This window comes from Carcharhinus amblyrhynchos, chromosome 2 (genome assembly GCF_965287045.1).
Source record: "Carcharhinus amblyrhynchos chromosome 2, sCarAmb.v2.hapA, whole genome shotgun sequence".
Classification (NCBI taxonomy): domain Eukaryota; kingdom Metazoa; phylum Chordata; class Chondrichthyes; order Carcharhiniformes; family Carcharhinidae; genus Carcharhinus; species Carcharhinus amblyrhynchos.
The window spans coordinates 3,148,879-3,159,440 of record NC_137325.1 but is presented as its reverse complement, the minus strand read 5'-3'; the positions used below and the strand labels follow the sequence as shown (position 1 = coordinate 3,159,440).

Here is a 10,562-nt window from a genome sequence, read left to right as displayed (position 1 = left end):
CACGGATACTCCCCTGATCTGCTGAGAATTCACAGCATTCCCCATTTTTATTGTTTATTTTATAGGACATTCACTGTAACATAGTGTGATTTTTAATCTGAATGTGACAAATTGAAATTGATATATTAACACAGAATACATTTTTATTGCACATATGCAGTGATATTTCCATGCAAATTCTTAAGCTAGTAAAAAAAATCAATATAATCTTCAGGCAAACAAGTTTGTCATGTAGCATAAATTTACTGCTCACTGTACATGTATGTATCATTAGGAAAGAAAAACATTTGAGGGAAAACGCGCTTTACATCATGTCAATTTTCCACGCATTAACTCAAAATAAAGCGAGGGATAATTTAGTTTAATTTGCTGTGCTGTCTCAGGGGAAGTGCAGGGAGCAGTAGCTGGATCACATTTCACTGCATCGGTTTTGTCAGCACTCGTGGTGTGAAGCAGCTTTGTGTATGTGTGTGCAAAGTAAGCTTCAGTGCCGGGCAAACCACTCTCTCAGATTGTATATCACCAGTGTCCCTGGGGTACGCATCTGGGGAATCCTTGACACCAATTGGCTGCTTGAGTAGACTCCATAAGATGTTGTCAAGCAGGCTCCCAAAGAGCAGTATTGATCTGAAGGTAATTGTGGGATATTCGAGTGAGGAATGCTATCATTTCTGAGAATAGGCACCTCTCTTGCAGTAAGCCAGTGGTTTGTACCTGTCTGTATCTGATATGCTTCTGTGAATGAAGGGAGATGTTTGCTGCATTGTCCAGAGATTAATAGGAAGGTGTGACCTGAAATAGCAGGTATGTTTCATTCAGTCAATGCATGTCTTTGATGTTACGTGCTAATTGCTGTGTTGATCAGCCTGAGCTTTTAAACTCAAATGGGAAACTGTTCAAGGTTATCCGGCAGCTATTTGTCTGATGCTGATTTTAAACAAGACTTTCGCATTGAATTTAAGCTCTCCTTATTACACTGGCAGTGTAATACGAATCGAGCTGTGTTCAGTTGAGGGCACATTATTCTGTCTCTGCCTGGCCTCTGATTTCTTAATGCTCTGTGTACTTGGGACTGCAAAAACTGTAACAGTTCCTTGTCGTGCATTATTTCTGTGTTTCTCCATCAGTTCCTGGAAGCTTGTCCGATTCATAGACGGATGTTGCTTGTATTACCTTACAGTGGGTGATATTATCAGCCTGCAATGGTTTAAGATGTGAAGCAGTGTTTTTGTTACCGTGTATCAGTAATGGGAAGCAGAAATAATGTGGTGCTATACTGATCTGACCATCTGGCTAAACATCAGAGGCATAGGAAGAGGAAATATCATTTATCTCTCTGAAAGCATCTTAGACTTTACTAAAATACAGCTGGAAAACCAGCAGAGTGCAGAATGTAGCACCTTGTGAGTTTATTAGGGCTGTTTTGCTTATGTTCTAATGGCAAATCTGTCTTATTTTGGTGAAAAGTTCTGCTTGTTGTTAGGTCATATTGAATCAATCCATTGACATATGATCAATAAGGTCAGCCTTTTTAAAAATGATTCTCCCGGCCTTAAATATGTAATATACTCCTTGTTATGTGCAGAGCCTTCTCAGGCATTTAAGGGAAATGGAAAATGAAGCATTACTGAGTCTATTTCCTTGCCAAGAATCATTTCTTTACAACTTGAATCTGTAGCCAAATCCCTGTTTTTAAGTGTTAGGTTGCTGGAGGCACAACGTCTTAATGCACAGACACAGTGCATCACTGGATGATAGGACAGGTGTCCAATTACTCAAATAGTCAGTTCCTGTTTTTAACTGGGTTATTACAGGCTCGGAGATAAGGAAGCGGAGAGCGAGTCATCCCAGCCTATCCTTATAGACCTCACAGTAGCTGATGATAGAATGGAACTGGTAAAGACAGGTCACCTCTCAGTAATGATTCATGGCATTGAGCTGTTCCCTTGGCAGGAAGGGTGCGGGTCTGTCAGCGGAACAAACTGACGCTGTGAAAGTGGGACAAATCAGACGTCAGAAGTTTGTGTGGAGATTAGCTGCTCTGCAGAATGTGCTGCATTCGTGCTGATGTTGTGTTCTGAAATACTTTCATAATAGTCCGATCAACAATTTGTTTGGAAACTCAGTCTTTTCAAGTTGATGCAGAATGGATATTCTATCCCTTCCCTTCAGTGGCTATTTTAACTGATTAAATTAGATTAGTGGGAGAAAACGGTAGGGACTCTTAAGGGGCGTCTTGACGAATTCGTGAGTAGGTTGGGAGTGGAGGGATATGGTCCCCAGAAGAGTAGGGGGTTTTAGTGGGGCAGCATGGTTGATGCAGGCTTGAAGGGCTGTAATTTTCTTTGTTTGTCGTAAATACCAGTTGATAACAAAGAGGGTTTTGCAAATGGGAAGAGGTGGAAAGACTAATGTGGATATTTATTATCAACATGCATTAAATTCAAAATGATGTTCTTAAACTACAGGTTAAGTTTGCAGATGACTAATTTGATTTTTCGGAAGTGCTCTGCGAGGCACATTGCTAAGCTTTGCTTTACTCTGCTTCAAGACACAATTGAAGAAATTTGACTTTCAAGCAATTGAAACAGGGGCTGTGATTTTTCTGACTGCGCTCGCCCCAAGACCAGAAAATCCCACCCAAGGTCAACAGAATTTTGCACAATCCTGTCTCGTCCGTTACGATTCCCGGGCGGGTGGGATGGGAAAACACCACCCAGAGAGTGTGAAACAGAAAGGTGATCACTGACATGGATTTCTGCCCATGACACCCACAGCCCCCTGTCCCTGTTAGCATCCATCGGCATCCTCGCACTCCTGCAGACAATAAATTTGCATTGATGGGCTGCAAGGAATTTCACTCCGTTCATTTTGAGCTGGATTCATCATTACCTACACAGGATCTTGGGGGCAAATACCTGCTTCCTATAGGGAGTGGTCAACACAACTGAGATTTCCCTCCCTCAACCCCATCACTTCTCCATAACTCTCTCTCACTTTTAGACATTCCTTAAACCCTACTCCTAAGTTTTAGGTGACTGTTTCTGATATTGGTGGTTTGGTGTCAATCCCTGCCCACCTATCCTCTTATGATCTTCTGTCACAAGTTTCATAGAACGTAAAACATAGAACACTACAGCAGAAACAGGCCCTTCAGCCCACAAGTTGCACCGATATCTATAGCTACCAAGCCATAGAACTATCTGTAACTCCCAATCCCATTAGATCCCACATACTCATCCAGAAGTCTTTTAAAAGACCCCAGCGAGTTTGCCTCTACCACCACCGACGGCAGCTGATTCTACTCACTCACCACCCTCTGAGTGAAAAACTTATCCCTAACATCTCCTCTGTACTTGCTTCCCAGCACCTTAAACCTGTGTCCTCTCGTAACGACCATTTCAGCCCTGGGAAATTGTAATGTTCTATGTTCTATTCCTCTCAACATTTTATAAACCTCAATCAGGTTGCCTCTCAACCTTCGTCTCTCCGGGGAGAAGAGACCTAGCTCCCTCAACCTATCTTCATAAGGCATGCCTCCCAATCCAGGCAACATCCTTGTAAATCTCCTCTGCAGCCTCTCAATAGCTTCCACATCCTTCCTGTAGTGAGGCAACCAGAACTGGCAATGACTACAATCATTCTTGATTCTTCAAAAGCAGCTCTCTGTGAAAAGCCTATCCTCTCAGGTCTATCTCTGTGGATTCCTGCCAACATCTTAGTTTTTTAAATGTTCATCCTTGTTTTCATAGCCTCTAAGTTTCTCTTGCCTCCTCCAACCCTGCAACTGACTGAGATCTCTAAACTCCTCCAATTTTGACTCTTGCCTATTACTGATTTTAATCATACCACCATTGGTGATGTGTCCTCAGATCGTTTGGACCCTAAGTTCTGGAATTCCCTCTCTAAACCCCCATCACCCTTTCTAAACCCCTCTCTAAACCCCACATCCCCCTCTCCCTTTGAAACACTCCTTAAAACTTATTCCTAAGCTTTAGGTGACTGGTTTTGGTGTGAGGGACTAATTGGGACTGAGAGTGGGTAATTACCCCAGGGGATGGGGCCCTCTTTTAGGCAGAAGGCAGTCTGAAGACACCTAGAAGCCATATAGGGATTGAGGACAGCCAGTGAGGCTACAACCTTTTACAGATTTTCCTTGTTAATAAATGATTTTATTATACGTGGTAAAGTCTGTGGTGTGCATGGTTACACTGGTGTTGAGAATAACCTGGATTATCAAGAGAAGGACAATCTATCACTATCCAATTTTAATTGAGGTGAGAGTCGTAGCTGACATGCTAAATTTCCTTCGCCTCCAGAGAAAATAAAGGTGTTGGTGGGCTTTCTTAACTACAGTGTTGGCATGGGGGGGCCAGGACAGGTTGTTGATGATCTGGACACCTAAAAATTTGAAGCTCTCGATCCTTTTGACTTCATCCCCATTGACGTAGACAGGGGCAATATAATGACAATCTCCTTCATTTTGTTGACGTTGAGGGAGAGATTACTGTTGTCACACGAGTTCACCAGATTCTCTACCTTATTCCTGTGCTCTGTCTCGTCATTGTTTGAGATCCGACCCATTATGGTGGTGTCATCAACAAACTTGAAAATCAAATTAGAGGGGAATTTGACCACACGGTGATAGCTATATAAGGATTTTAGTAGAGGGCTGAGAACACAGCCTTGTGGGGCACTGGTGCTGAGGAATGCTCCAAGGAACCTCAGCCAATTTTTTAAGAAGTGTGGGAAAATGAAGAGGCTGAAACAGACAGGTTCCTGATCCAAGCAGACCCCGCAGGAGGTCTGGGTAGTGGCCCCTGCACTGAGGGATATCCACCAGTGAAGTTCTTTGGGATTATGCAGGGGGGCAGTAATGGGTGGCTATGAGGGGGGTTGGTGAAGATGTAGCTATTAGAGGGGCTCATGCAGGGGTGGGGCATGAAGGAAGGCATGTCAGGGGTTATGAAGAGGGTGAGGGACATGTTGGGTTCATGAAGGAGGACCCATTGGGGACAGTACAGTGGCACAGTGGTCAGCAATGCTGCCTCACAGCACCAGGGACCCAGTTTCGATTCCCAGCTTGGGTCACTATCTATGTGGAGTCTACATATTCTCCCGTGTCTGCGTGGGTTTCCTCCGGGTGCCCCTGTTTCCTTCCACAGTCCAAAGATGTATGGGTTAGGTGGATTGACCATGCTAAGTTGCCCGTTGGTGTCAGGGGAACTAGCTAGGGTAAATACATTGCACTAAGTAGATAGGGCTTGCTTGGCATTGTGGTCTGTGCAGATTCGATGGGCTGAATGGCCTCCTTCTGCACTATAGGGATGCTATGATTGTTTGATTTGTAATGCCCCGAGGCTGGTGAGCAATGCCAGGGATGAGGTGGGGAAACATTTTGCCAAAGGTGGGATTGGGAGGTGGTGGGTGGAGTGTGTCCCAATGTCCATGATTGGGGGGGTAGGGGTCTTCCAGTGCACTGTGAGACTGGAACGCTATTTCAAACTGATGTCCGATCGCTTTGCAGCCGAGGTCACCATGGTTAGGCCCCTCCCAGAAACAGCACACAACACTGTGTGGGAAGATTGCGGTCCAGTCTCTCCACTCCAGTATTCTCGCTGTTGTGACACTTTCTGCTCTTGGTATTCAGAAGGTAGAAGAAGTCCCCATCCTGTTTTTCACAAAAAATTAAAAAGTTTTGTAAATGGCCCCTTGGACCTCAAAACCAATTAAAAAAAACTGTGCAACAAAGAGAAGTGGCTCCCTGAATAGGGAAAAAAATGCGCTGCAGAGATCTCCATTTGTGAAGAAATGGTATTTTAAATGTTTAAATAAAGACTCAAAGGAAGAGTTTGCCTGCTGTAAGGATGGAAAAACCACATAAAGAGAACAAGCAGCTGCTGACGGTTTTCAAAAGAGTTGACAGTCTGAATTCAGGAATGCATTTAATGTGGGAACGTACCGAATGCAGCAACAACACACACAAAAAAGGTTAATGGACAAGAAAATTGGAGAAGACACCAGATAGAGGCAACTCTCAAAGAAGATCCATAAGCAATGCAAGATCTCAGAAGGAGGGCACTGGAAGGCAATGGAAGACACTAAAAGAATGGCAATTATGTAAGACCCCAGAAGGAGGGCAACAAAGGACACTCAACAACCAAATCAAAAGCAAAAAGAAAATTGTAGAATGGAAACAAGTCAACACTGTGGCCGGAATTTTACCACCTTGCCTGCTCCGGAATCGGAGTGGGCGAGGCTCGTTGGATAGAATTCCCCATTGGCCTTAAGCGGGATTTTACAAGCCTTGCCTGAGCGAGATGGTAAAGTTCTGGCCCTTGTCAGGGACAGAGCCAACTAACAGTGAGGTTAAAAAGGTTTTGTTTGGACTGAAGACCAGTAGAAATGAAGATTCCATTTGTGGAATGTATCTGTCCAAGGGGAATTTTTCTCAGGAAAAGCGCAGAAATTAAAGACTGTGAAAGAAACCAGGAACTGTTGATCATAAAGAAGAATCAGGAAGAAGATTTAAACTCTAGAGAAGACTCAAGATGAAATGTTGCAAAAATTTACAACATAAAGTTAAGGAGAATGTATAAGATGATGTAGAATAAACTGAACTCCATGAAAAAGCAGCTAGAAAATAAGAACAAGTCAGAAAAATCAGAATCAGAAAAATAAGATCTTGAAGAAGAAACTTGACAATGAGAAATTAATGGAGAAGTAAAAATATTGAAGTTGCTTTGCCACCAAGTCTGTTCCTGTCTTAAATTCTGACACTTGACCAGACTAGTGTGTTACCCCCACAACCCTTCTTACCTCAGTATTAAAACCCCAGGACAGATATCACCTCCAAAGTGTCATCTCAGGTGTAAGATGCGGGTTCTCCTGAGGTATTTGTCTCTTCATTGTCCTGTGTCCATTTCTTATTATAGACCATGGAAGGGAGAAATATAACATTGTTACCTTGGACCTGATGGAGGAATTTAATATGATGAAAGGTTTTGATAGGTTAAACAGAAAGTTGTTTCCACTTGTGGCAGAGATCATCACATGTGTAATACATTTAAGAAGGGCATTAAAAAATCCAAAATCTATTTGAGGAGAAATGATCTCTATCTTTATTTGGAGAGATGTCAGAATGTGGCTTTTGTTACTGTAGGGAGAAGTTGCAGTGAATGGCATTGATATATTTAAGGGACAGCTAAATTAACACCTGGTGGAGAAAGGAACCAAAGGATGTGCCAAAAGGTTGAGGTGAAGAGTGTTGGGAGGAGGTTCATGTGGAGCAGAGCTATCAGGATTGAGCTTGAGATGGAATGGCTTCTAGACTCCATTGGAGGAATGTTCTCACACCCAGAATGAGGGATTAGGAGGAGTTTGGCCTTTGACCAGGTACTGCATAGTAGTTTGTTGCATAAGATTAAATCTCCCGGGATCCAGGGTGAGGTATCTAAATGAATGCAAAATTGGCTTCTTAACAGAAGCCAGAGGGTTGTTGTGGAGGGTTGTTTTTCAAACTGGAGGCCTGTGACCAGCGGTGTGCCTCAGGAATTGGCGATGTGTTCATTGTCATTTGTCATTTACGTTAATGATTTGAACATAGAACATAGAACATAGAACACTACAGCACAAACAGGCCCTTCGGCCCACGAGTTGTGCCGATCACATCAACACTTACCAACCTACAGACCTATCTATAACCCTCAATCTCATTAAACCCCATATACTCATCCAGAAGTCTTTTAAAAGACCCCAGCGAGTTCGCCTCCACCACCACTGACGGCAGCCGATTCCATTCACTCACCACCCTCTGAGTGAAAAACTTACCCCTAACATCACTTCTGAACCTCCCTCCCCGCACCTTAAATCTGTGTCCTCTCGTAGCAACCATTTCAACCCGGGGAAATAGCCTCTGAGAGTCCACCCTATCTATTCCTCTCAACATTTTGTAAACTTCTATCAGGTCGCCTCTCAACCTTCGTCTCTCCAGGGAAAAGAGTCCCAGCTCCCTCAACCTAACTTCATAAGGCATGCCTCCCAGTCCAGGCAACATCCTTGTAAATCTCCTCTGTACCCTCTCAATAGCTTCTACATCTTTCCTATAGTGAGGCGACCAGAACTACGCACAATACTCTAAATGAGGCCTGACAAGGGTCTTATAAAGTTGCAGCATTACCTCCCGACTCCTAAACTCAATCCCTCGATTAATGAAGGCCAGTACACCATACGCCTTCTTGACCACCTCTTCCACCTGCGAGGCCGATTTAAGAGTCCTGTGGACCCGGACCCCAAGATCCTTCTGCTCTTCAACACTACTCAGACTTCTGCCCTTGATAGTGTACTCGTTCATCCCATTGGTTCTGCCAAAATGGACGACTACACATTTATCTGCGTTGAAGTCCATCTGCCACTTCTCCGCCCAGTCCTGCATCCTATCTATGTCCTGCTGCAACTTTTGCCATCCTTCCAGACCATCCACAACACGACCAACCTTCGTGTCATCAGCCAGTTACTTACCCATCCCTCCACTTCCTCATCCAGGTCATTTATGAAAATGACAAACAACAAGGGTCCCAGAACAGATCCTTGAGGCACTCCGCTGGTGACTGACCTCCATTCAGAAAAAGCCCCATCCACAACCACTCTCTGCCTTCTGCAGGCAAGCCAGTTCTGGATCCACAAGGCCAAAGGCCCTTGGATCCCATGGCCTCTCACCTTCTCAAGAAGTCTTGCATGGGGGACCTTATCAAATGCCTTGCTGAAGTCCATGTACACTACGTCCACGGCACTTCCTTCGTCAATGTGTTCAGTCACATTATCGAAGAACTCAACTAGGCTTGTAAGGCACGACCTGCCCTTGACAAATCCATGCTGACTATTCCTGATCATGTCAAACCTCTCCAAATGTTCGTAAATCTTGTCCCTCAGAAGCCTCTCCATCAGCTTACCAACCACTGAGGTTAGACTCACCGGTCGGTAATTTCCCGGGCTATCTCTGTTCCCTTTCTTGAAAATAGGAACTACATCCGCAATCCTCCAATCCTCCGGAACCTCTCCCGTCTCCATTGACGACGCAAAGATCATCGCCAGGGGCTCTGCAATCTCTTCCCTCGCCTCCCACAGTATCCTGGGGTACATCCCATCTGGTCCCGGCGACTTATCTACCTTGATGGAATTCAAAAGTTCCAACACATCCTCCTCCTTAATATTCACGTACTCAATCCTTTCCATCTGCTGGAAATCCATAACAAAATCTCCCAGATCGGCTTCCACTGTGAGTGAGAATATAGGAGGCATAGTTAGTAAGTTTGCAGATGATACCAAGATTGGTGGCATAATGGACAATGAAGAAAGTTATCTTGGATTGCAACGGGATCTTGATCAATTGGGCCAGAGTGGGCTGACAATAGCAGATGGAGTTTAATTTAGTCAAATGCGAGGTGATGCATTTTGATAGATTGAACCAGGGCAGGACTTACTCAGTTAATGGTAGAGCACTGGGGAGAGTTACAGAACAAAGAGATCTAGGGGTACATGTTTATAGTTCCTTGAAAGTCGAGTCACAGGTGGACAGAGTAGTGAAGGAGGCATTCAGCATGCTTGGTTTCATTGGTCAGAAATTTGAATACAGGAGTTGGGACATCTTGTTGAGGTTGTACAAGACATTGGTAAGGCCACACTTGTGTACAGTTCTGGTCACCCTATTATAGAAAGGATATTATTAAACTAGAAAGAATGCAGAAAAGGTTTACTAGGACTTGATGGTTTGAGTTATAAGAAGAGGCTGGATAGACTGGGACTTTTTTCTCTGGAGCGTAGGAAGCTGAGAGGTGACCTTATAGAGATCTATAAAATAATGAGGGGCACAGATCAGCTACAAAGTCAACATCTTTTCCCAAAGGTAGGGGAGTCTAAAACTAGAGTACGTAGGTTTAAGGTGAGAGGGGAGAGATACAAAAAGTTCCAGAGTGGCAAATGTTTCACACAGAGATTGGTGTGTGTCTGGAACAAGCTGCCAGAGGCAGTAGTAGATGCGGGTACAACTTTGTTCTTTAAAAAGTGTTTAGTCAATTACATGGGTGAGATGGGTACAGAGGGTTATGAGCCAAATGCGCACAATTGGGATTAGCTTAAGGGTTTAAAAAAAAAAGGTGGCATGAACAAGTTGCGCTGAATGGCCTGTTTCCATGCTGTAAACCACTGTGACTCTATGTCTCAATAGGATGGCAGAGGAACTGCTCAGGATAGAACTTCAATGTCTCCCTGTCACAGAGTTGGCCAGGCAAGGAAACTGTATTTAGTGGCTGCAGGGAGGCAGTTGAGCCCATTCGAGGGCAAATTAATGGGTGTTTTCCAGAGGTTTTGAGATGTTTCCAGGGCCAAGAGTGAAGATCAGGGCATCAGGACTTCCCCAATGATTGAAGGATATGGAAGATCTGTGGTGGATTGGTACTGGTTATAGTGAACAGGCATTGTAATACAGGGAGTGTAAGAGTTTTGACGTGATAATCTAGAGATTCACAGACTTGGCAAACACATTGGAAGTATAAAGGTTGACC

The 10,562-nt window shown here is 44.0% G+C and overlaps 1 protein-coding gene across 1 annotated transcript in view; it reads left to right on the top strand.

Moving 5' to 3' along the window:
* Positions 1-765: 765 nt before the first annotated feature.
* The window catches only part of LOC145360102 (cadherin-12-like), a 547,570-nt gene continuing 537,773 nt past the window's right edge, over positions 766-10,562 (top strand). The window contains exon 1 of the mRNA XM_080215073.1: positions 766-804. The gene's annotated coding sequence lies outside the window, so the exon portion shown is untranslated. The remainder of the gene's footprint in view (positions 805-10,562) is intronic.